A 23,893-nucleotide genomic window follows, 5' to 3' on the forward strand; every position below is an offset into this window, starting at 1 on the left:
GCTGTGGTCCCCAGACCCGGGCCGCACGCGTGTCACAACATGCACGGTCCCTCGCTTTGTGAAGCGCCTTGGGGCAACCTTGCTGTGCAAGGCGCTATATAAAAATACATTGAATTGAACCGCATACGGCACGTAGCCCAGATTGCAGTAGGACCCTATGTGACTGACGACTGCTGTAAGTCATGGAGCTGGCAGAAAAGAGAGACAACTAGGTGTCCTTCGCCAGAAGACGGGATCTGAAATCGATGTCGCAGGAAAGCGCTAATCAGATCGCCGAGGGACCGGAAAACGAACAGGTGCTTGTTTCTGATCTGGTGAACGGGTTCTGATGGGCCGTGGGGAATCGCGGTCTCGTGACTGGTTGATGGAGCCGTCAGATACGGACCCCTTTCGAATCGTCACTCTTTTGAGGCCGTTACCCTCCGCCGTCTGAAGGGCAGACCCGTGACGAACCGCGAGGATTCCCGCTGTGAAAAACAACTCCGATGGACTCCTCGTCCGGCAGTCTTAGCCAGGTCTGCATCTGCATGCGTTCCAGTATGAAGAAGAAAAGGACTTTTGTCTTTGCCTTTTTATTTGTATCCTCTTCTTTGAGTAGACCGCCTGGGCTTATTCTGCCAAAAGGTTTCTTTGGGTTTAATTTCCCGGTCCTGGAGGACTGGTCAGTGTGTCTGCAGGTTTCTCTAATCTCTCTAACACAGTGCTGGGAGAAGCTGTCAGACTGGACCAGCAAAGAGGGCATTTAGCTTGTTAAGAGCTGAGCTGGAATGGTGTCTCATGGGAGCTGGAATGCACAGCTCTGGTCTAAATCCTGGAGCAAGTTAATGAGTCAAATGGAGTCTGTGTGAGGTCAAAGGTCAACACGTTTGGAATCTTGTGCCTGTAGCTGTGTGGATGGGGAATTCCAGAGGCCAGTCTGGCACAGCTCTACTGTCTGCATTTGCTAAACAGAAATGCCCTGTTTGTGCTGGAAACAAACCTCCTCTTTCTCTAAACTCCGTCCTACTTCTTTCACGTTTTCAGTTCAATATTCCCACCCACTGTGGAATTACACTTCAAAGAGAAAGTGGGTACTCACGGGGTTGTTGTTGTTTTTTAAATCGCACTTGACTTTACTGTTTAATTAGTGTTCGTGTGTGTATTTGATTGAACAGCCGGCTTGGTCAGTTCGGGTACTCGAGTGGCATCATGAGCCGCGGGGGGGTCTAGCTCCGAGGTAACCCGGAGGCGCTCCGCTGAGCCTGGTCCGAGTTTAATATCGAGCGAGCCACGCGTGGCCAGCTTCGTGACCTTCATCTCCATCCAGCGTTGCTCCTCCCACTTCCTCACTCTCATTTAAGCTCTCCGCCCCGATCTTCCCCTCCGACTCTCTCCTGTCTCGTTATTACGAGTCAGTACATCAGCCCGTACCTTGTGCGATAGCGCGTCTGCCTGACACGATACCCACGGTACCATTCTACGACTTTTCGAGTTGAAAAGCGGTGGGTTGGATTGACGGCGCACGCCTTCGTGTTAAAGGAGAACGGGGAGTGCTCTCATGGTTGTAATGGTGACTTGAGGTCCGAATCGTAGAATTTCATTATCGAATGAACTCCAGCGGAAGGTCGGTCCGTTCACCTTCTGCAAAGCCGGGCAGCGGCAAGACCACTAAACCCAGTTCCAGCTGAGCTCTTTGTAGCTGGTTGGTGCTGCGTTGAACAATGTAACACCGATGTGGTCCATACACTCAGATGAGCGTTGGTCGCTCGTAATTACGTCATAATTTAGAGTCTCGTAATTACGAGATGACTTACTGCCTCGTCATAACCGTCGACGTCGTTTTACGTGGTACTTCTTCTCGCACAGGGCGAGACACCACACGGTTGTGCTTCAGTTCTGAGTCGGCACAGCCAGGGCGATGAAGAGGAGATTTCGCGGCGAAACGACCCGTCTTGGACAGCGGGAGAAGTCTTTGAAGAAGGGCATGGGCACAACACGACCTTCCTTCAGAAACATGTTCCCGGCCCCGGGCGATCATCGTGACTGATGAAGGACCCCCACTTGGGCTCGAGTGGTCTTCCAGCGAGAGACACCAAAGCCCTTTTCCGCAGCCGGAGAAGTGAGAGGGCTACCCCCCCCTTTTATTTCTCAAGATGCGGCCCTTAATCCATGACTTTGATTGCCAGTGTGGTTCAGCACCAGCAATAACACGAGCAGACGAGCCCGTGCCGCTTGTCAGCCCCCGCGGGGGCTCTCTCGTCTCCTAATGTGACATTTAACCGTGACATTTACACGACCCTTGCCGCGGCAGGCGCGCAGGATAATGACTCTCCTCGTCACGTTCCGAGGGGCAGGCAGGGAGCGCGGCGTGCGAGGAGACTGTCAAGGAGAGGAAGGAAGTGATTTCCACCCGTTTAAGCAGGCCCTTCATGGCGACTGCCATCTGTCTCTACGTGTAGATGGCAAATTCCACGCGCAGTCCAGGCCGGGCTAGGTTGCATTTAAAGGCGCAGTGTTTTGTTTCCGCCACGTTTCTCTCTCAATTTCTTCGGGGGGATTGTGTGTGCGTGGATGCCCGCGTTCGCATGCGTTACTCTCAACGCGCGGAGAACGAGTTTTAATTTGAGAACAGCGTTACCACACAACGCAGCAGCTCCTCACGGACGGGTGATGCGAGAGGGCCGGTATGCGAAGCGATTGCAGTAGCAGCCCACTGCCGCCAGAGGCCGCTGGAATCCCAAGGGACTCTCTTGTAAGTATGCTGGTATTGTAAATGAGATGGTAATGGGTTTGCAGATGATGTTTATGTGATGTGAATGTTTAGAACCCACACGTTCGCATCTAGAACTGTGTTTGCTATATTATGGGGTTAGCTCGGAGCGGGTGGTGCTTGGGTTTGGCAACAGTTTGTCTGAAAGCCTTTTCTTTTGCAATTTCCTTAAGAATACTTCAATAAATGCTCCTGGCTCCGACCGGGCAGTTTTGCGATCCCTACAAAGGTATCAAAGCAAATGTACTTGAGGGTGTGATGCCTGATCTTCCACTGCTCTGCAGCGTCCTTTCAACAGAGGGAGAAACTAGATGCTGATTGTTTTAGCAGCATCTATATCCTTCTGTCATTCAAGTTCAAGTTTATTGTCGTATGCAGCTGAGCACAATGAAATGCTTGCTCGCATGTTTTCCTCATATGACAGATGTCGGAACATGGACATGGCATAACCAAGGACAATTCTTGGAGACAGGCACAGGGTAGTGTTGTTAGAGAATGACACGTCCCGTATGAGCGATCCGTCTCATCCAAAGCAGTGTTTCTGGTTCAGAACGCAGGATGTCTCAGGATCTTTAAGGAGGTAGCAAACCAGCCCCTGTTCTCGGCTCTTGCTTTGCTTATGGAAAAGAAGTCTAATGCACGAGCATCAGTAAGAAACTCCTCAGGAACACTGAGGCTCATCAATCATCTTGCAACACTTTAAAGATGTACTGTAGATGTTGGAACACCAGATTACTTTTCTATGCCTGACAGCCTGCTGCTGCACAGACATTTGCCTTTTTAACTCTGTTGGTTGATATTGACAGATGCAATCCCTGTTGTCATCTCAACGTTTAGTGCTCTTCATTCGTGGTTGTGAATCAGCGATGATCAACTCATTTACATTCTGTTTCCTGCTTGGTGAGGTTTCTCGGTAGCGCGAGGAACTGAAGTATTATTTTTTGGGGGGTTTGTTTGTTTGTGCCGGGCGGAGATAAGCAGGAATTTATTCTGTATGCATCATCTGCTTTGATAACAAAAAAGAAAAATCCCTAGGATGTTCCTTAAAGGTTGCACCAATGTAAAAAAGAGAACAGAATGCAACATGTATGTTAATCTGCATATTAATTGCACTATTTTAACACAGACCAGACCCAATGGCTTTTGTTAACTTCAGGGCTTTTTAGTACAGTACAGTTAAAGGTGTAGTATAGTCAAATCGAAGGATGTTATGTTAAAATTTTGTAATGCTCTGGAGACACAGGAAAAAGTATTAATAGAATGAATAACCCCCCCCATCAGGCATTGATTCTGATGTCATGGGCTGTGAAAAATACAGACTGTATATCCTAATATTCTATTGGCCATTTCTATTATTTCTCCAGAAAGGACTAGATAGACAATTATGTGGGTTCACAAACGTTTCATAGACTGCTTCTTTCCCATCTCGTATCTATAACACAGCCAACAGGTGCCGGAGAAATTTGGAAATGTGAGTATTGAGTAGCGCAGGTCAGTGGTGGTGAGCAGCAGTTACCGGTGTGTTTTGTGTGTGAAAAGGTGCATGCCCTGCCAGGCTCGAAAATGCATGAGCTTGGGTTTTTGACTCAGAACAGAAGGAAAACAGCAGAACAGCCGAAGGGCCTGTTAAATATTAATGCGTTTAACGGAGATCTCGGATTTTGCACACGACACTTTTGCCTTGAACTGTGGCCTCACACACGCACACACACATTGAGAAAGGCTGTCTGACTCTCCCTGGCCTGTCCAAATATCTCTGTCCTTATAACAGACCTCCTCAGATCTGCCTCCAGTTCTGTCTTCCAGATGGGCAGCAACAGGCAATCTATTGAACAAGTGTAAGCAAACGTGTTCTGTAGAAAAAGTGGCAGCTCACTTGAACTGCCGAGCTGTTTAAGGAGTCAAGTCAGTGTTATTTGTAATTCCAGCCATATACTCGCAACTGTGTGTCTCCTTCTTTATTGCACTTTGAGCTCAAAACATCTTTTTGTGTTTTATTCTGGGAAAAAAAGACTTGCCTGTTTGGTTGTTCAGTGGCGTTATCGATCTGAGGATCATCCACCAGTGTCGTTCTATGTGGTAAAAACACAGTGCAATCATGACAAGGCAGGGAGACAGGGGGAGACCTGATGCACACAGTGTGAAACCACAGTACAGCCCGGAGGGGGTCAGACAGGGAAAGCTGTGAAAAACGGGGGTGCTGGGGTCGGAGCTTCAGAGGGGCTCCGCATTTCTCCAACCGCAGAAAAATATCCAGCTGTCAGTGACTGATGATCCTGGAGGCTTTTGATGATGATGATGGAGATGGTGATTTAATGATGATGACGGTGGTTGTGATGTTGGTGGTGTGGCGGTTGTGATGATGATGAGGATGAAATTAGTGACACCGCTCGCATGTCAGAAGCACGGGGACGAGGGAGGCGGTAAGGGTCAATGTCGATTCGACCTTAATGAGGACCATGTGGGCTAGTTAGACACCTTATCCTGATCTCCAGTATGGCTGCAGAGGACTCAAGTGTTCCAAGATGGATAGGAGCTGCCCAGGACTGCGAGGCCAGCTGCCAGTGTGAGAGGTCATGGTGTCGTGGTCTAGGCTTGGACCTGTCAGCTGCTGGTGATGCCATTCTTGTGGTACAGTTCTCATGCAGCTTATTGCTGGTCTGGAAGTATGTCCAGTCCACCCCCATCCCCATTCCAATGGTACTGGATCATCTGAGGCTGTGATGAAGAGTAACGATGTGTGGCATTGAACAGTTTGTTTTTTAATAGGATTGAGATCTGGGGGGGGGAAGGTAACCCCAAAACGTCCTTAAATGATCTTAAAACTCATGATGCTCAAGCCAAGCACAAACCCCCTGCCTCCGAGAGACACGATTTTCGCCATTTGGCCAGAGGTTCCTAATATTGTGGCCGGTGAGTGCGGATCTTTCGCGGGCCTCAGTTCTAACCACAAGCCCGCAGATCCCGAGGACGCAGCGAGACAGAGCGTCGTCTGGATTCAGCGAAGCCGAAAGCTACAAGGCGCTGTCTTGTTGTGTGTCACCGGGTGCCCTCTTGTTCGGTGTGCGTGGCGCTCGCTGATTGCTTGAAAGAGGCTTTTAATTTCAAGATGCCAGCGTGATACATGGCGTTAGCGCAGCACAGGGGGACAGCCGGAGAGCTGGAGTAGCTGACGGAGGGCGACAGCACTGAATAATTCATGCGGCGAGAGGGGCTGAGAGAGTCTCAGCCTGCCAAAACAAACAGGAGAATGACAAACGTGCATTTATCTGGCTTTGAGCAGCAGTTACAGGAGTATTGTCATGTGGAAGGAGCGGGGCTCTGTCTTCTTGAGGGCCCTTCTTGGCAACCGACTCCAGCTGCACTGTGAAATCCAGAAACGCACAGCCCAGCGGCCTGTGGCCCATGGAAAATCACACCCCTGGCCCTAAGAGGGCTGGAGGACTCGGCTGGTTATAACAAACCACTGCCTTCGAAACAAAATACCTGACTCTCAAAAATGCACATTAATTAATTCTATTTCTCTTGTGACGCCCTCAGAGCTCTGGCATTCTGTGCGCAAGGATGTCAGAGAGCCGCCTTCCCTGAGTGCTTTCAAATCCAGACCTCCTTCTTCAGAAGGGCTTTTACTTGATGGGGTTCTGCGTATGTTCCTTGCATCTTCATCTGCATACTAAATTGTTTTTAATTGAGCTCATTGTGTTGCCTCTTCTCCTTGTTGACTTTTTTCCTAAGTGCTTTGAGACGCTATGTTTAAAGACTGTATATAAACAAAAACGAGCACGTCCAGGCAGTTTCTCCCACACAGACACAGGAAGAGCCTGCAAACTATGACAGCAGGTGCAAGGCATGACATACTCAGGACGGTACTTCTATCCATTACGGGACACACACTTGTACAACACAACCCAGTTAACCCAGCCAACATGTTGGGCTGGTGGAAAGTTCGTAGGGGGCATGCAAACTCCATACAGAACGTTCCCCAGGCCAGAACGACTGTCCTACGAGCTGTGAGAGGCAGAACCCTCATACCTCACTGCTGTGCTATTTAAGACACATCACACCTCTGTTAAATGACACATTTTGGGGGAGGGAGTCCTAAAGATGGACCTTTTTTTTCCCAAAACCCTTTTCAAGTGATCGGCAACCAAGAAAGCTTCTAAAATCATTTCTAAACCTTCAAGATTTTACTGTAGGATCGAGACCAGACAAAGCAGTTTAACCATAAGAACACTCTCGGGCTCTTAATTTCACTCTTACTCAACTTTACTCTGATTTGACCGTTGTTTCACTGGGCTTTGGGACATCTTGCAGGGTTTGTGGGTTGTTTTTTTTACCAACTGTTGCTGCATTAAAAAAAAAAATCTTTAGTTTGTTGCAAATGATGTCTCATCGATCTGACATCACACACACAAATAATAATTAAGACCATAAAAGCTATGGGGTCGGCAAAGACAAAGAGCGTTGCTGTTATCGAGTTGGTTATCTGCCTCGTTACTCCAGAAAAAATATGTTCTGTCCGCCGCATTGACTGTAATAAATTGGAGAAGAAAAATTGCATCATGATATATAATCTAGAAATAATAGCTTACACCCTGGGCTGCGAGAGGAGACGATCAGGAAACGCTATGTGCAACAATGTCGAAATGAAAACATGCTGCTGTCTGGTTAGCTCAAACAGGAAAAAAATACAATAAATATATCCGAGGACGTCTCAGATTAATAGAGATCGAGAGAGAGAGTTTCTGTTTTCAAGCCTCGGTTGTTTGATAGATTTAGTCATTTGTCCGCTGCACATAACGGGTTTTTGTTTTGGTCTTTCTTTCCTTTTTTCCCCTGAGCAATATGTAAAGAGTCCATTTGCTGCGACAAGGCTAATGTGACTGAGCTTAATCACAGCTTTCGACTCGGCGGCGTCCGAAATAATTGCAATTATAGCTCAACTGATTTCCTTCATGTTTTGCCCTCCTCGTCATCGGCTGCCGGCGGCGAACTAAACCGATTTCATCGTGCATTTGTTTATCCCGTCGCGTCTGAACTTGCGTTGGGTTTGATCGATGGGTCGGTGCTGAGAAAACCAATGTTTTACCGAAACGGAACTTGATCTGCAGCAGTAACTCGTTATTCCAGAACTGAGGAAGAGGGGACCGGAGCGCAGACCTTTCACGTTGTCATCTTCGGCATGACAGAGGTGTTTCAGTGGAGGGGTACAGACAGACACCCCTCAGACAGCTGTTCTACAGCTGGCGTGCAGAACAAGCGTTTTTCGGTGACGTTACCTTGACAACACACACACACAGATAACAGTCCTTAACCTCAAGCGATCGCCCTGAAACTGTGGTGAACAACCGTAATCTACTGCGATAGTCGATTTCTATGGACCGAGAGCAAGTTTTCCCTTTCAAAATAGATTTAGAGATTGAATTCTTCCTGTCTAGTAGGGACCGGGCCTACTTCCATCCTTCTAAAAAACATTCTTAAAGCCGTCGTGGGGCGAATCGTAGCGAAACTCCAGCACAAAGTGTAAAGCTCCGTTTTGTCAAAGCCGGAGAGGGGATTTATATCCTGACGCGAGGGACAGGAAACGGCACAGACACGGACGTAAGAGCGAAGTGTGTTTGGATTTCATGAGATCGCGGTGAAACGATTAACACAACGCGCCAAGCGTCAAACACCTCCAAAAGAGGTGTCTAGCAACCCCTGGTCATTTAAAAAAAGCTGGAGACGTAGAACATCAGCGTCTATCTTGAGTGCTGGAACGGTGAAGACTTTCGCCATGAACTCATGTCAGAAAAATCATTTCTCGTGCAAAGTAACACATCTGCTAACAGCGCTTAATTATTGTATTTTTCATTAAGTCGTTTTAGTTTGACCTCCCTGGTCAATGAAAGAAAGCAATCGTGTGGGACGGTGTCATTCTGGAGAATGGGACAAGTGGCTGACAGGTGTCTCTTGTTGGTCAGGTGTTTGTTGTTGGATAATTAGGCTCATCAAAGAGCCTCGAACATCCTGTCAGTCTGTCTTCCTTTGACTTCGCCGTTTGTAGTCGAAAACAAAAGCAAAACAAACGGCACAGAGCTTTCTGTGAAAGAAGAGCGGTTTTAAACATGGAAAGAAATGGGAAAACTCAGAGAGCCACGGCGCAGATATTAGCATATCAAAATCCACCATCTGAAACATAACGAAGATCGTCGAGTGAAGATGTTTATCACCACTGTTAATGAAGAGCCTAAAGCGACTGAAATCTTCAACTCTCCAGCGTGCAAGAATGAACACTTCAAAATCCACAGGTCAAAGCAGATGGAGATAGTGGTATTACGAAGGCAGTTTTGCAAAATGTAAACCTCTAATTAGCAGCAATTGCTGGAAAGTCAGAATTTATTCATAACTACAAAGATCAACTAATAATGATGAATAACTTACACTTATATAACTCTTTTCTGGACACTCCACTCAAAGCGCTTCACAGGTCATGGGGAAACGTTCTGTCTGCTCCACAGTCAAAGGGTGCGTCTCCTTTCTTTTCCTTTCAGCGTGGAATTGAACCTGGACCTGTTCCTTTGCAGCCTACGCCTGCTGACACCACTCCCTACTCCAACCTCTATGTGGAAGAAATGCTTCCATACTTTTTTGGGGGGTAACGTGTCGACCGGAACCATTACAGTAGCACAAGACACACAGGCAGCGTCACCCACAGAGGGCCGAATGTTAGGTTGGCCAAGTCCATCTCCATATTTCCAGTAAACCTTTAACAGAGCAGCATTTTACAAGCTGGAGAAACAACCTGAAGTCAGAACACCTCCAAGAGCGGACAGGAACTCCTGGAGCATTTTCAATGGCTGCATGAAGGGCGAGCTGAGCTCAATGGGTCGCAGGTTTCATGACATTAGTGCCTCGGAAAGAGAGGTTATACTGCCGCATACTGACTTTTACACTGAAATTGTCTTAAAGAGAACGTCATAACGTCCCCATAATTGACGTTCTAATTTGTTATAATCAAATGTAATAATAATAATAATTGCTTGCACTTATATAGCGCTTTTCTGGACACTCCACTCAAAGCGCTGTACAGGTAATGGGGATCCCCTCCACCACCACTACCAATGTGCAGCATCCACCTGGATAATGCGACGGCAGCCAGAACGCTCACCACGCCAAAGAGGCGTCTATTTTATTTAAATGTACTTATCATTCATATTAATTCCGTGATCACGAATGCACATGACCTGAGTCACATGAAAGGTGCTATATAAAATAAAGTTTTTTATTATTATTATTATTATTATTATTATTATTATTATTATTATTATTATTACCTGACCGCAAAGCGAAAAAGACGTTTTAACGTTTGCAGTCTGAGGGCGCTGCACTGTCAGCGTGATGGCTGCTTCCGTACGAGCACCGCACGGCTCCACGAGTGGCCGTGGGCATCTGCAGAATAAAAGAGACTATATTACATCAGCGGCCTCGTCCTGTCGGAGTGCAGGCACAGAGCCTGTTCCTGTGCCCTTTCGGTGGAATTTGCTCACAATTCCTTGGCGACATGCTGGGCAGACAGTAAATATCACAGAGGGTTTAGTGCTCCATTCATTAACCTTTGAAGCTTGTACGCTACCTCTCTTAGCCCACCAGCGCTGATATGCGGTTGTCACGCTGTGTTTAACGCCTTAACGTGCGGATTAAAACCCACGGGCGGCGGTTCACATTGCTGGCTCTGAGCTCTTTTGCTCCTCGGGTCCGATTGGGGGACTGACATTTTTAGTGGGGTTTCGGCTGGTTCTCCAGTGACGCCCCGTCCATAAATCAGATTGTCCCTCTGGGTGCCTCCCGTCCCTGAGACGTGCTTCAGGTATAGCCTGCGGGTTCCGATCGTTACCGCAAATTTTGTGCGGATGGTCTTGCTTTGAAGACTTTCAGAGTAAGAGTACCCTAGTTTTCCAGGTCTATGGAAAATAAGCTGTCCGAAGGCAGTTCTTAAGCTTTCAATATCTGTGTCGTACGCACCAGCGCCAAATGCGATCTTTAAAGGAGCCGAAATGCAGTACCGACAACAGACACCCTTTGACAGCCCTCGGCTGGTAATTGTCCCCAGATTCCAATTGGAAGACGCACATTTGGCCTCGATGGACCTCCGATTAAACAGCACAGCATGGAGAGGATGCTTTGAAGACGTGTCCAGTGCCAGAAAAGAATGGATTGCAATAATACAACTTCTCACGATTCCTGTTAAAGTCCACCTATGGGAAGCGGATCATAGCAGCACTTCAACATGCCAATAACAGAGCTGTCTTAGATGAGCAGGAAAAGGGTTAATCTGAGTATGGAAATTCTATTTAACGGAAGTAACATTGAAACGACCTTGTGCATTTGAAAAACCTATTGTCATACACAGTCTCTCTCACACAGGCACACAAGCATAGAGACACTCTCACACCCAGGTACACAAACATGTAGACACTCAATCTAACGAAGAAAGGTACAGAAACATGTAGACTCACACACTCACACACACACACACCCTCTCTCTCTTTCATGCACACACACACCACACTTTGAAAGGAAATGGTATTTTCCTGGCTGGGAAGAGGGGTCTCCCAGGGGGCCAGGAAGCATCAGATGAAAGATGTGATAATCATCCTAATGGGCTGCCTCTTGCATCAAGGAGATTGAGACACAAGAAAAGAAAACAAAACCAAAAGAATAAATAAATAAAATCACAGTGCATAACACAGAAACTTCATTGGGCCAGGAAGAATTAAGCTCCCAAATTGCAGCTCCTGTTATTCTGCTCTTTGATCCCATGTAAACCAAGCACCCCTGCTGTTCGAAATTTCATCAGACGTGAAAGACAGACAGGAGCTTTCCGGCGTGCTTGTTGGGGGGCCACCTGCTCATTCAAGGCGCAAAGAGACCATCCCCCCATTTTCTTTTCTTGAAATGAGAACAGAGCTGCTCCAGTTTCCTCCCACAGCCCCAAAGACATGTTGGTACCGTTCCCAATGTTTGTGCTGCCAGAGCAAGCAAGGACACGCGGTTCGTCGGCTCCTGGTGCGAGAGGGAGCCTCCGTGTCCGTTTGCGCCCCCTAGCGGACTGGTGCCCCGTCCAGGGCGTCTCCTGCCCGCTGGGACACGCCCTCCCCGTGTCCCTGAGCTGGGTGAAGCAGCTAGACATTACATGGAGGGAAGAAAAGAAAAAAAAAACAGCTCAGGTATTCAAATTCCTGAAAGTCACTGCCTGCGTCAATCTGAGTGGCCTCTTCCGCATTCCCTCTCCTGCCCTCTCGGGAATTCCGGGACTCAGGAATTCCGGGCTTGTGAAATCCCACCTCGTTCGGGCGATTGGGAGATTTTTCCAAAAACAAAAGCAGGCAAGGGCGCAGCGCTGTGGTACAGTAACATTTCCAGACCTCCGTCCCGGCTATCACTCTGATGATGTGCGCCGTTTCCTGCCAGAACAGAGCGCAGACCGAACAATGGCGGGACTGTTTGCATTCATGCATGATAGCCGAGCGACGCCGTTGGAGATGGTGCTTTATTGGCAATTATGATCATTATGATCCACAGGGAGCCTGTGGCTCTTTTTTTTTCTCGGGAATTGTGGAACAGGCGAGTATTGGAACCGACGCCGCACATCATCACACACACACACACACACACACGCGCGCCCGTGGGATTCGCGGAGAGCAGTGGACTGTGGGGAGGGGGGTCGAGGGGTGACTGAACCCCGGCCAGGTGGACAACAGCTCCGACTTCCAGTCTGTCTGCGCCTTTAACATCTCCTCCACACAGCGCGCTCAGAATACCACCAGGCTCTTCCACGGAGGAGGGGGCTAATTTGTTTGCTCATAGACAGGTGCAGTTATTTGTTTTTTTCCCAATCAAGGTTCAAGACTGTATATTCCGCAGCCTGTAGTCTAACAGGGCCCCTGAGGGTGTTACATCGCTTTATTCGCTTCAAAACGCGGACTTCTGTCCCGGTTCCGTAACACACTCATCTTTTTATGTTCCCTCTTCCTGGGTCCAGACGGCCCGTCCCAACCGTGACCCGAGACAGTGGGATCCCAGACAGGTCCCAGTTCTGACATTGCACGGATCGCCCAGGATCGATCAGAATTACCGCACCACAAACTCACTGCCTGGACCTTCCGACCTTTCAATCAACCGCAGGGGTCGCATAATCCGTGGCACAGTCCACGTTTTTCAGACCCTGTTTTTTTTTTTACCAAAACGGAGGCAAACATAAATACGTCAACACCGCGGCCTCGAAATTTCAAGAGTCAGACCACCGCAACAACGACCATCCCAGAATACCTTTGCGGTCCGCTTTCTGCGCCATTGGAGGACTCTAAGCGACAGTCTGTTCGGCGTACGGCACGCAAAAGGACACACGTCTTGTTTCCACTACTTTTCATGCGCGTTGTGAAAAGTGTGACGCTAGACCTCGCTCTCGTCGCCCTGGGGGGGTGAGGTTTGCCGCTCTCGGCGGATGGGTGTCTCATGTAAGAAATATCATCAACAATTTATTAAATCCGCGGCCGGTATGCTAGCTTCCATATGCTGCCCATATCCCCGATTGCATTTCGCTTCAGGTGGGACATCAAATATTAATGACAGCGCCAGGGAGGGAGATCATTTGGAAACCTCACAGACACGCCAGAAATGCGTAGCCGCCTCCCGTGTGGGCCCCCGTGATTATAAACGCGGACAACTCCAACGGGAGAAATGTAATAAGGTATTATTTGTTTCCCGTGTGAAATTACGGGCATTAATCTTGTTCCTCTTTAAGCACTCACAGGACGGCGTGAGGTAAGCGGCCATTGATAAGAGCAGCCAATGGCTGGGCGGTGTTATGACGTCATTCGTCGATTCGCCTGCTAGGTTCTGAATAATTCTCCAGTTTCACGCCGCCTTCATCGCCCATTGTGCAAAATATGCCCATTGTATAGAGTGCAAGGACATTCACAAGAGTAAAAATCAATGTAACGTGACGGAAAACACAGATGGAGGGTTTCTTTACCCATACTATGCCTTGGGAATTGAAATTCACAGTTCGCTATGAAGGCCTGCTGTATATATCTATATGAGGTGGTCCATTTTCAGTAGGCGCTCAGGACAGTACAGAGATTCAGGGAGCCTCAGAGTCTGAACTGGCCTCCGCTCTGAAGGGAAAGCCAGTCCAATGAAGGACAATTAGAGACACCAGTAAAACTGCACACAACGTCTATGAAGTGCAGGGAGGGGGGGACGAGGAACTTGCAGGCTCCACACAGAAGGAGCTCCTAGATTGGACACCCATCTCGGACACAGGCACTGTCAGGCAGCAGGGATATCCGCCTGTCCACCGTGACGCGCGTTAATGAATTGGATGGTTTATTAAAGTGTCCAGTGAGGATTCAGAAATGCACAGGCTTGCCTTTTATAAATCCCCAAAGCCTAGGCCCGCCCTCAGAATCGAGCATGAAAAACGGGACCAGAGAGGACACAAGCAGAAGCTCAGGGGGGGCGCACCTGAAACCGACCTTCGGCATAATTGTGTTTTAAACAGTCATATGTTCCCCGCTCCGGTCGTTAGTAATCTTATTTGCGATCTTATGAAAGGTCTAGTTCATTTTCCTCTCCAGCAGTCAGGGTCTTTTGGCGAGCTCCCCCCCTTGTGCGAATAACTCAACTATGAAATATTCATCATCGGAAAGCGGCGCGCAGATTTGACACGCTAATGATTTTTCTGTTTGAGCTTAATGCGCCCGGTATGCCGCGCCACGCGTCTCTCATGAATTATGGAGGTGGTGGAGCCCCCGCGAGTTTAATTAGAAACGGTAGTCTGAACAAGGCCGGCGCCCGATAATCGATAGAGTCTGACGAAGACGGCTGCGGGTGGAGGGGGCCGGGACGTCCAGCGCAGGTGGCGGGTTGTCCGAGACGGCAGTCTGGCCGAAGATGGCCCTCCTGTGTGCGGCGAGGACCTGGCAGTTAAAAGAGGGAAAACGCCACACTTTTAGGCTCCCTTCTGTCGCGACGTGCTGTGGTACACGACATCAAACGCCTTTCCCGTGTAACTCGGAGCGATTCCCGTGTTGACAGACGCGTCTTGGCGGAAGAGGGTTTCCCTGTTCGAACCCGGAAGAGCCACAGTCCAGCAGGGTGCGGGTGTCTCTTTACACCAGCAGCGCCTTAATTCAATTCAACTTTATTTGTCGTTATACTCACACCTGAAGAAGGCCCCACGGCCGAAACGTTGTGTTTACTTTCTTCTTTCTTTTCAGCATGGAATAAACCTATTACTTGCTCCATTATACTTACACAGGTGCATAGTATAGTGAAAAGTGTTTCTCATTAGTCACTCAGGTGCAGTATATAAACAGAACAGAAGATAAGACAATAGACAGTAACATACTAACAACAACAGTGTAATAACGTAACAGATCATCAAAACTGTGCAAATACGCAAACAGAGAGAGAATACAACAGGACAAAAACAGTGCAAAAGTAACGAATACAGTTTTAAGTACAATTTCGGCTTCCATTCAGTTGTCGTGTATGTAGAGGTGTTGGAGTACAGTCATTGAGGGTACAGGGAGAGCTGAAGCAATCGGCTAACTGCTCCAGTGAAACCAGTGCCTGGTTTTAGTCGTTTTGAGGAGAAACCGGCGCAGCCCTCAGTCTTGAGTTGCACAGCCGTGTTGTATGATTATGATTTGTCGACGCGCCAGGGCGACACCGTGTATCTCTCGCTGTACTAGTTTGTGTCAGCTTCGTGTTTTCCATAGAACCGGCTGTTTACCAAGCCGGGCCCAGAAGAAGCAAGACACGTTGTAAAGCGCTTCGAGATACAACTCGCTGGAGCCAAATTGTACTTATTGTTTTCCTCTGCTACTCAACCGCTCCAAAAAGCTTTCCAGGACCAGTCTGTGCATCGCTGAGCAGCCAGATACGAATTTCCTGAACACATTAATGTCATGGTATTGTGCCGTTTGTGCTGAAAGTTAAAAATACTAGGAAATTAACTTCCAGTACCCGGCTGGCCGGCTAAAAACCCGTCAGCAAATTTGTAAAAAAAAGGATTCAATGATTTTTCAGTGGTTAAGAATCCATTCAGAGGGCAACCGAGCTTCTCCAGGGGCAATTTCCAGTAATGCGCGGGTACGACACGAGGCGTCGCTGTTAACAGCTGTCAAAAAAACACTTTTCGATACCCTTGATCGGAGACGCGTTTGCTCGATAGATCTTTTGATCGAAGAGGGAGAGGTGGGGGGGAGCTCGCGTGCTCGCCTCCTGACGGCCCTGAAGGCCGATAACTGAACCCAAACGGAAGCCCCTTTTTATGTCTTTATACTGTGCCGATTATTCTCATTCTCATGACAAGAGGCAGACAGGAAGACCTTGAGCACCACCAGGCCCCGGCAGGACGACGCAGGCAGAGGCGAGCGACGCTAACGTGTTTTTATATATATATATCTCTCGGCTTGTGTGCTGAGGCGGTGAATTATCATCTATTGTATTGTTATCAAGGTCCTCAGCACTTTCTCTCGCCCAGGCTTTTAACCGCATGATAACACAAAAGGTGTTTTCATCTACCGTATGTAGCTCATTCGTTTAAATGACTTTGTGGCGGCCGTTGTCCCCCTCGCCGCCCCGTTATTTCCTATCCACCTCACACACACACACACACACACACACACACACACACACACACACACACACACCGACCACACGGCCCCGGCCTACATCTAAATTCAACGCATCCGACAACGGAGCTGCAATTTGCAGTAATAAATGGGTTTTATTTAAATCCAACCTTGATCCTAACCGCAACTGTGGAGAGAAGAAAAATGGCCGGCGGATTAGATAGGATTGATGCAGCGAGCGTCAGTAATTGAGCCCGGCGGAGTCCCAGTTCTGTCCACTTGCAATGGATAAGCGTGACGCCGTTTAACACCGCTGGGAGGCGTGCCCAGAATCCCACAAGCCCGTAGGAAGACGCTCCAGAGGGGGGATTAATTTGTCTTTAGCTCAAGAGTGCAGAACGTTTGAGATTGTAGAAGCGTTGGTCCCATGCTGACAATAGGATGAATGGTGACATTAGAATTCCTATCTAATAATAAGGCATTGGATTCATATAGCGCCTTTCACCCCCAGTTCATTCTCCACAACGGGCCGGATTGACATCAATCACCAATTACCTTTTCAAACAAACAATCCATTATCGTTAACGACGTCTCCTCTACGCTCTCCAGCCCTTCACCTCTCCTGATGCGCTAATTTAACGTTATCCGTGCGAAAGTCTAGTCAAACGCATAAAGTTTAGGACTCTGCGCCCTGGCCGTGTAGGAACGAATGTGGGATGGGACGTGTGTGACAGAAACTGGAAAGGGCAGTTTGTGGCCGGGGTTGCTAGGGAGAATCTGGTCATGACCTTGTAGCCCCGGCGACACACCGCTTGTTCGCGGAGGTACCGCAGAGGTGCGCTGCAGGTCGTTCACAGAGAGCTCCCAGAGGCACGGTACTCTATAGGCTTCAGCCGTGGCGGCACCGGAGGGGGGTTTAGGGAGTTACTGCTTGGGGGCACAGGAGGGAGTCCGAGGAGCGCCAGACAGCCCGAAGGCTGCCGGCGCGCTCGGGAAACGAGCCGCCTGCGAGCAAGTACAGTAATGTACAGCCGACGCGGCACACCGAATAGAGACGGAGGCGAGAGACGACCCCCGGGGACACAAACACAGCGACGACGAGGTGACGCTGAGAGGCGATAGAGACTGCTTCGTTTCAGCTACGGGGCTGACAGAATCGCGCGTCGTTGCTGGGACCCGCTGCTCTCTCTCTTTCTCTTTCTCTCCCTTTCTCTCTCTCTCTTGCGAGCGCTGTGCGCCGGAGCAGAGCGGCGGACAGAGACGAGAGGCGAAGTACTTCAGCGCAGCGCAGCGACCGCTGACCGCCGCCGCCGCCCCGCTCTCCTCTCGCCCTCACGCCCAAGACAACACTTAGATTGTACTCTTTGCTACTGGGTTTCTCCGGGCTCCTTGTGGCTCCGACAGCAGACGAGAGGAGCCGGGGGGTTTGCTGGAGGGAGGCGGCGTCACCTCGGAATTTGACCGCGGCTTGACCGGGGCTTGACCGAGGCTGCAGCCGGGAGCCGGAGACCCGCCGGCCGGCCGGGGCTCCGCCGGCACCCCGGCGAGGAGGCGAGGACCGGGGAGCTTTTCCCTCAGCGATAGAGAAACCTCTTCAAGCAGCGAAACTACCCGGGGCTTTGCTTGTTCAAACGCCTCGAAGTTACCAGATACCTTTTTTCTTCCATTTGGCTATTAGAGAAAAAAGAAAAGAAAAGAACCTTACTCGTAGTTTTGCGCGCAGAAGTCGTAGTGAAATTAGTTTCTCAGGACACAACTTCAGGGATGCAAGCCGTGTTGTCGTTGGGAGACGATGTTTTTTTCTTTGCCTGACGAGCGCCAACGCGCTTTAAACTCACGCCGCCCGCGTGGAATCGTTTCTTCAATGACAAATCCCTCCGGGTCAGAGCCCCACGCTTTTAACCCGCCTCTCCGGGAGAAGACGACGAGACAGGGGTTTGCGAGACGCCTCACGCGTCAGATCTGTCCCTGCGGGAGGGTATCGCAAGGTCGCCCAGAGTAGGTAAGCACGTCGCAGTTCGTAATCATCCCTTCGCGATCTTCGGGAGATTGGCAGGACTGGCGGACTGATCTGAAAGTATCTGCCGGCCCAATCGGCTGGTCCACGCAGTCACCGGGAGTCTGCGAGGGCTCTGTTGGACACAGAAGCTCTCCAAACAGGTGCCCAAGCAAAAGCTGGTGCACTCGTACCAAGACCAGTACCAGTGTTACCAGTACCAGTGTAGGTAACCTACATTTTGCTAACACTAGTAAAAGACACTTCGCGCGGTCGAGATGAGCCGCTTTCTCTTGAGATCGGGTCGCACAGAAGTGGCTGAATCTCCTGACCGTTCACGAGAAGGAAACTTCGCCAATACGTACCAGAACCGACGGTTAAATATTAACCGGCAGGAAACAGATGGCGTTGCGTACAGCAAACACACATATCCGTGTCACATCGGCCCGGGGGGAACGCGTTGTGTCGGCTGTAGGGTCGAGCGAGGACGCGACGCGTGTGCTGAAAGAATTCGCTCCGCTGCAGGACACAAGTCGCCACAGCTTCGGATTCGTACCCGTAGCCGTCAGGGGGCACGACCGGCGGGGGGGGGGGGGGGGGCGTTATTGGCAGCGCGAGGAACCCCAGACGGCGAAACCGAACAGGGCTCTCCGGCTCGCGCTTCGCTCGTCTGGCCGGCTGTGCCGCGCGGCTCGTCGGCAGGGCTTCAGCTTGCGATTTCGATTTCGACTTCGATTTCGATTTCGATTTCCCAGTGCGGGCCGACTTTAAGAGCGCGTGAAAACTTACTGACGCAGACGACGAACGCGCGATCATTCTTGTGTTCATTCGTTTCACCTGGGGGGGGGGTCATTCTCTGCCTACGCCCCTGTCCGGTTTCTACCCAGTTTTGAAAGGTAGATGACGTAGATGGCGAGCAGGATGACTGCTTTTCTCTCTTGTCTCCCAGTCGCAGTCTCCTTCTCCCCCTTCGCCAGGCGGCACCCAGTACGCACGAATCCAACGCCAAGAAGGGTGTCAGAAACACCAAGAAACAGCGGGAAGGACAGGTGCTCTCGCCCAGCCGCTGACCACACTGACCTTTGGTCTGTAGGATACAAACACTACACAGTCGACAGAGACCGATAAAGGGCTTCTTTTCTGGAGCTAAGGTGTCATTCTTCGAGTTGTCATTCTATAGGAATGTATGCAGAATACAGGACGAGCCAGGAAGGTGAATTATCTAAGGGGAGGTCTGTGGATAATGTCTTAGAAGTCTGAATATGTGAATTAGTGCGCAATTAGCACGTCATCGCGTCCTTACACCTTTCAGTAGGAGTAAAGATGAAGAGATGTACTGTATCTATTGTGGGGGTTGATAATTGAAGGTCTCGGGTAGTATCGGAGCCACACATCGTGTTTTCCGGAATTCCCAGAGTGAGAAAAAGCCTGGAAAATGCATGTGTGGAAACTATGGGCGTTCGCACTGCGAGAAAGTGACAGTCTCGCAGCCGTTCCAGAATTACACCCGACCTCCAAACGGGTGCGCCTGTCTCTGAGCCCATACTGTACGTGCCCGAGGGAGACGTCGGGGTGAGTTTTGCTGCTGTGGAGGTGTAGCGCTTTGTCGGTAATCGATCGCTGTGAGCGACGGTTTTACTCCGGAGAACATGCTGGAAGCCGCGAGACGTCCGCAGCCCTCGTCTCCCCACTCCTCTCCTCCTCTTCCTCGTGTCCTGTCGGCATTCCCAAATCAGACGTGTCCTTCAGAGTAACCGATAAATAACTGTGAGTCGGCCTGTTCCATTTTCTCTTAACTCTACTGTACTGTCCGGAATGAGGCGGGTTTTCGAAGACAGTCCCGAGTGGCGAAGTCGGCTCCCTGGCTGGCGCTGTCCGAGGTGCTGAAGTCTCTGAGGTGTGGCGGCGCCTCTAGTTTGAAACGTGCTTGAAAAGAGCGCTGCCTTCTTAGGACGATTAAGACTCCCTTGGCATAGCGGTAGGCGATACAATTCAGGTTTTTCGAACGGTGGGTTGGTTTTGCAATCGTTGAACTGAAGGATCCAAAACTGAATATGCAGTTGTTGTTGTTAATCACAGCGCATCTCTGTTTACGGAGGTGCGACAGGTGTTCAGCGCGGGGCGGCACGGCGGTGCAGGGGTTAAGCGGCGCTGGGATCCTGCGTTCGGTTCTGGGCCTGGGGTGCTGTCTCTGTGCGGAGTTTGCATGTTCTCCCCGCGGTGGTGTGGCTTTCCTCACACGTGCCCTGGTCTCCTCCCAGCGTCCAGAGGGACCCCGGTTGGCTTATTGAAGAAGTTGGTACCCGGTGTGCATGTGTGTTTGCGTCTGTCCGCAGCCCCTGCGTTGTGCCTATTGCTCTGCTTGTACCCAGCTTCCCCGAGACCCAGGATTGGAAGAACTGGTTATAAAATGAATAGAGCCTGCACTTGAAATGGGCTTTACTGTACAGTGGGGGTGTTTATTTTTTTATCACGACAATCCCACACGTACACTTTCTTTAGGTAGTCGTGGACTTATTCGTGTTTCAGAACCCAGGACCGTTTTAATCCACCTGGGGGGCTGAGGAGCTGGTTACGTTGATATCCGACAACACACACACGCAGTTTCCATGGGCAGACTACCCGGAAGTGTGTTTAAAAACCGAGAACGGGGAACGGGGGGCGCTACATTTACCCAAAGGGGTGTGGGAGTCTGGAACAAGCTGCACCGCCGCATCTGTGATGCCGGTACCCTGGTTTCTTTGCAGAAACAGCTGAAAGAGATCTTAGCTACTAACTATCAAATGGGGCTAGACTGCCGTTTCTCCTTGGTAACCAGTCTTTTTCCCTGATCAAAGCCCAGTGGTTTCTCATCTTGCCTGCTGGTATCTCTAATGAACACCTCCGGTTTGTAGCTGAATGTGTCTCCTCTCTAACCCCCTACCCTGCGTGCCCAAATCCCTGGACACGGCAGAAACAAATCTAACCTTTGAAGCCGAGAATAATTGATGTGTAGACCTCCGCGAATTCCCTGTACGTTCATTCCGTAAGACGACGTGATTTTACTTGTCTTCCCCGGCCGGAGGACTCGAGAGGGGTTCTCTATGACACCGATCTTGTGAAAGTGCTGAATTTTACAGTTTTATCTTTGTTGCGGTCTTTCTCGAGAAAATAGTCTCAGCTGCCTCCGCAAGGCATTAAACTGCGGCGGCTTAATTGTAGTTCTGTGTCTGACCTGACAGTCTCCGGACTCCGAGATACTGAGGAGAGTCCTTTCTCTCTCGTATCAGAGACACGATCCTCTGGCTGAACTCTCGCATGACCGGTTTTGTATGAAGAGAACCACACGTCGTCCAATGCTATTCAACACCGATTGTGAAACCTTTTTTTTTCTCTTGATTTTATATAAATATATTCATTTTCTGGACAGTTTACACTTCGTGTGTGTATGAATAGGATGTATGGCTTTGTTAGTACGTGCAAAATAATAAGGTACCACACTGTCACGCTAAAACACAATGAATATAATTAAACTGTTTTACATTGGTGGGACTCCAGGTTCAAGGCCAGACCTGGGGTGATGTCTGTGTGGAGTTTGTATGCTCTCACTGCGTTTGTGTGTGTTTCCCCCCTTGCAATACACCAACGTTATAATAGGATAAAAATTTAATAAAACATTCTTAAAAAAAGGTGTATTTTTGATGCTAAAGCTTAGCAAGCGACAGGCGCGTAATGGAGTGAGCAAAGCAGGGCACGCGCGTTCCATTATCTCGGCCACTTGACCGCCGGATCACGCTGAGCAGAGGCGGCCGGGCGGGGAGCGGAGAAACCGCACTCTCAGAGTAAATAACAGCACAGATGCGGCTTCAGAGCCGGGGCGAGATGAGCTCTCCAGGCTCGCTGCATTATGAGAGAGATTTTTTTTTTAACTCCTACCTGTCAACAGGAGCCCTGTTACACAACACCGCCTTAACCGTGCCTGTGAGCGAAAACGGTAGCGCTAGCGCTTTAGAAGTCATTAATGTTTTACATCGATTGTCTGCCTGATGTTATGAGGTTCATTGTAGAGTTAACCTCCATATGTTTCTGTATATCTCACGAACGCACGCACGAGTGGCCGATTCAACAAGTGTAGACAGCGTCATTAGTTTCCAAGGATCCCACATACCGCAGTAGACACAGAAAAGCAAGACCAAGGTATTTCTTGGCCCTGTTAATTCACGATGTCTGCTGTCGGTGCCAGTGTTGCAAAATATAGGAGACACAGTAGGAAGTATAGTCTCTGGAAGGGATAAAACTCAAGACATACCGTTGTCTGACAAGAGTCAGAGAGGATTCTCTTTACACAGCTGAAATGCAAAGTCGCCATACACAGATGTATTATTATTATTATTATTATTATTATTATTATGAGGGTTGCTTTTAGAATAAAAATGCCAGCTCTCAATTCCTGTCTCAAACCTACTCGCACGGTTCTGTATTGATTTGATCCCTGACTGCATCATCATATCTAAGATTCAGTCTGCACTGTTCTGAAAAAGGTACTGCTTTGCTAAGGATACACTTACAGCTGAAGTATCTTTCATATCTCAGGCAATAAGGATCCCAGGAAACCATTCATTTTTCTTTTTTACAAGAGCAGGTATATTAGCCCTTGTGCTAAAACCTAAAACATCCATTCCCTGGCTAAAAAAAAATCCATTCCCTGCCCCTGTGTTAACCCCTCTGCATTAAGACCACGATGCTAATCACAGCATGTGCTTCTGTTGGGATGATGTTTTCAATGAGACTTGAACAGCCGAACATTACATGCTTCAGCATCATGTCTACACCCATCACGAGAGGGCTCCGAGACTTTCCACACTGGCTGCTGGCCTTGTGCTCTGTGCCTGTTCCCTGAGCAGCGCTCTACTGGAAACCCTTCGGCTGCTGGTGGTAATTACACACCAGGGATGCACGCTCTTCCAGGAGACACTGAGAGCCGGCAGAGTCTACCTGCCTCATTTACAAGCTACAGTGTAGCAGAGTGTGACTCCATTCCCTTCTGTAGTTTTATGAGATGCTCTTTAAAACTTCATTCTTCACAGAGGGGAGCTTTAAAACTGAGAAAAAAAATAAACAGTAATTTCCTTATACCCCATTAACGACCCTCATAATCTGTATTTAAAGATGATAAAATCGAAAAGGCCACTATATTACCCCCCTTCCCCCACTGTTTCAAACAAATTGACTCTCTCCTTAGCAGGTAAACTATGGCTGACTTGTGACCCTCCCTAACCCTCAGATGTGCAGCCTGTTGAAAAAGAGTATAAGTAACTGTGTAGTCCACTCCTATTTGCATGAAACAGTTCCCAAATCCCCTCAAATACAGCAGTTCAGGCTGCTTTTAGAGAAGCAGCTTTCCGAATATTGCAGTGAGTGGAGTAACTATACTTATTTGTGAAATAAAACAAGGGTGCTTTTATTATGCCCTAAACACGATATGAGTCGTGGAAAATCTCGGGCATCATAGTCCCTGTCTGTAAGCTCTCTGAGCAGGAGCAA

The 23,893-nt window shown here is 49.2% G+C and overlaps 1 protein-coding gene across 4 annotated transcripts in view; it reads left to right on the forward strand.

Moving 5' to 3' along the window:
* The first annotated feature begins 1,854 nt into the window (after positions 1 to 1,854).
* Positions 1,855 to 23,893, forward strand: part of kcnj21 (potassium inwardly rectifying channel subfamily J member 21) — a 38,710-nt gene continuing 16,671 nt past the window's right edge. The window contains exons 1-2 of one of the 4 annotated variants that reach the window (XM_069185438.1): positions 14,952 to 18,376; positions 19,320 to 20,137. The gene's annotated coding sequence lies outside the window, so the exon portion shown is untranslated. Of the gene's footprint in view, positions 2,732 to 14,951; positions 18,377 to 19,319; positions 20,138 to 23,893 lie in introns of those variants that run through there. The other 3 variants (XM_015336568.2, XM_015336570.2, XM_006641629.3) reach the window with 3 other exon arrangements.

The sequence above is a fragment of the Lepisosteus oculatus genome, chromosome 27 (genome assembly GCF_040954835.1).
Source record: "Lepisosteus oculatus isolate fLepOcu1 chromosome 27, fLepOcu1.hap2, whole genome shotgun sequence".
In the NCBI taxonomy this organism is placed as follows: Eukaryota; Metazoa; Chordata; class Actinopteri; order Semionotiformes; family Lepisosteidae; genus Lepisosteus; species Lepisosteus oculatus.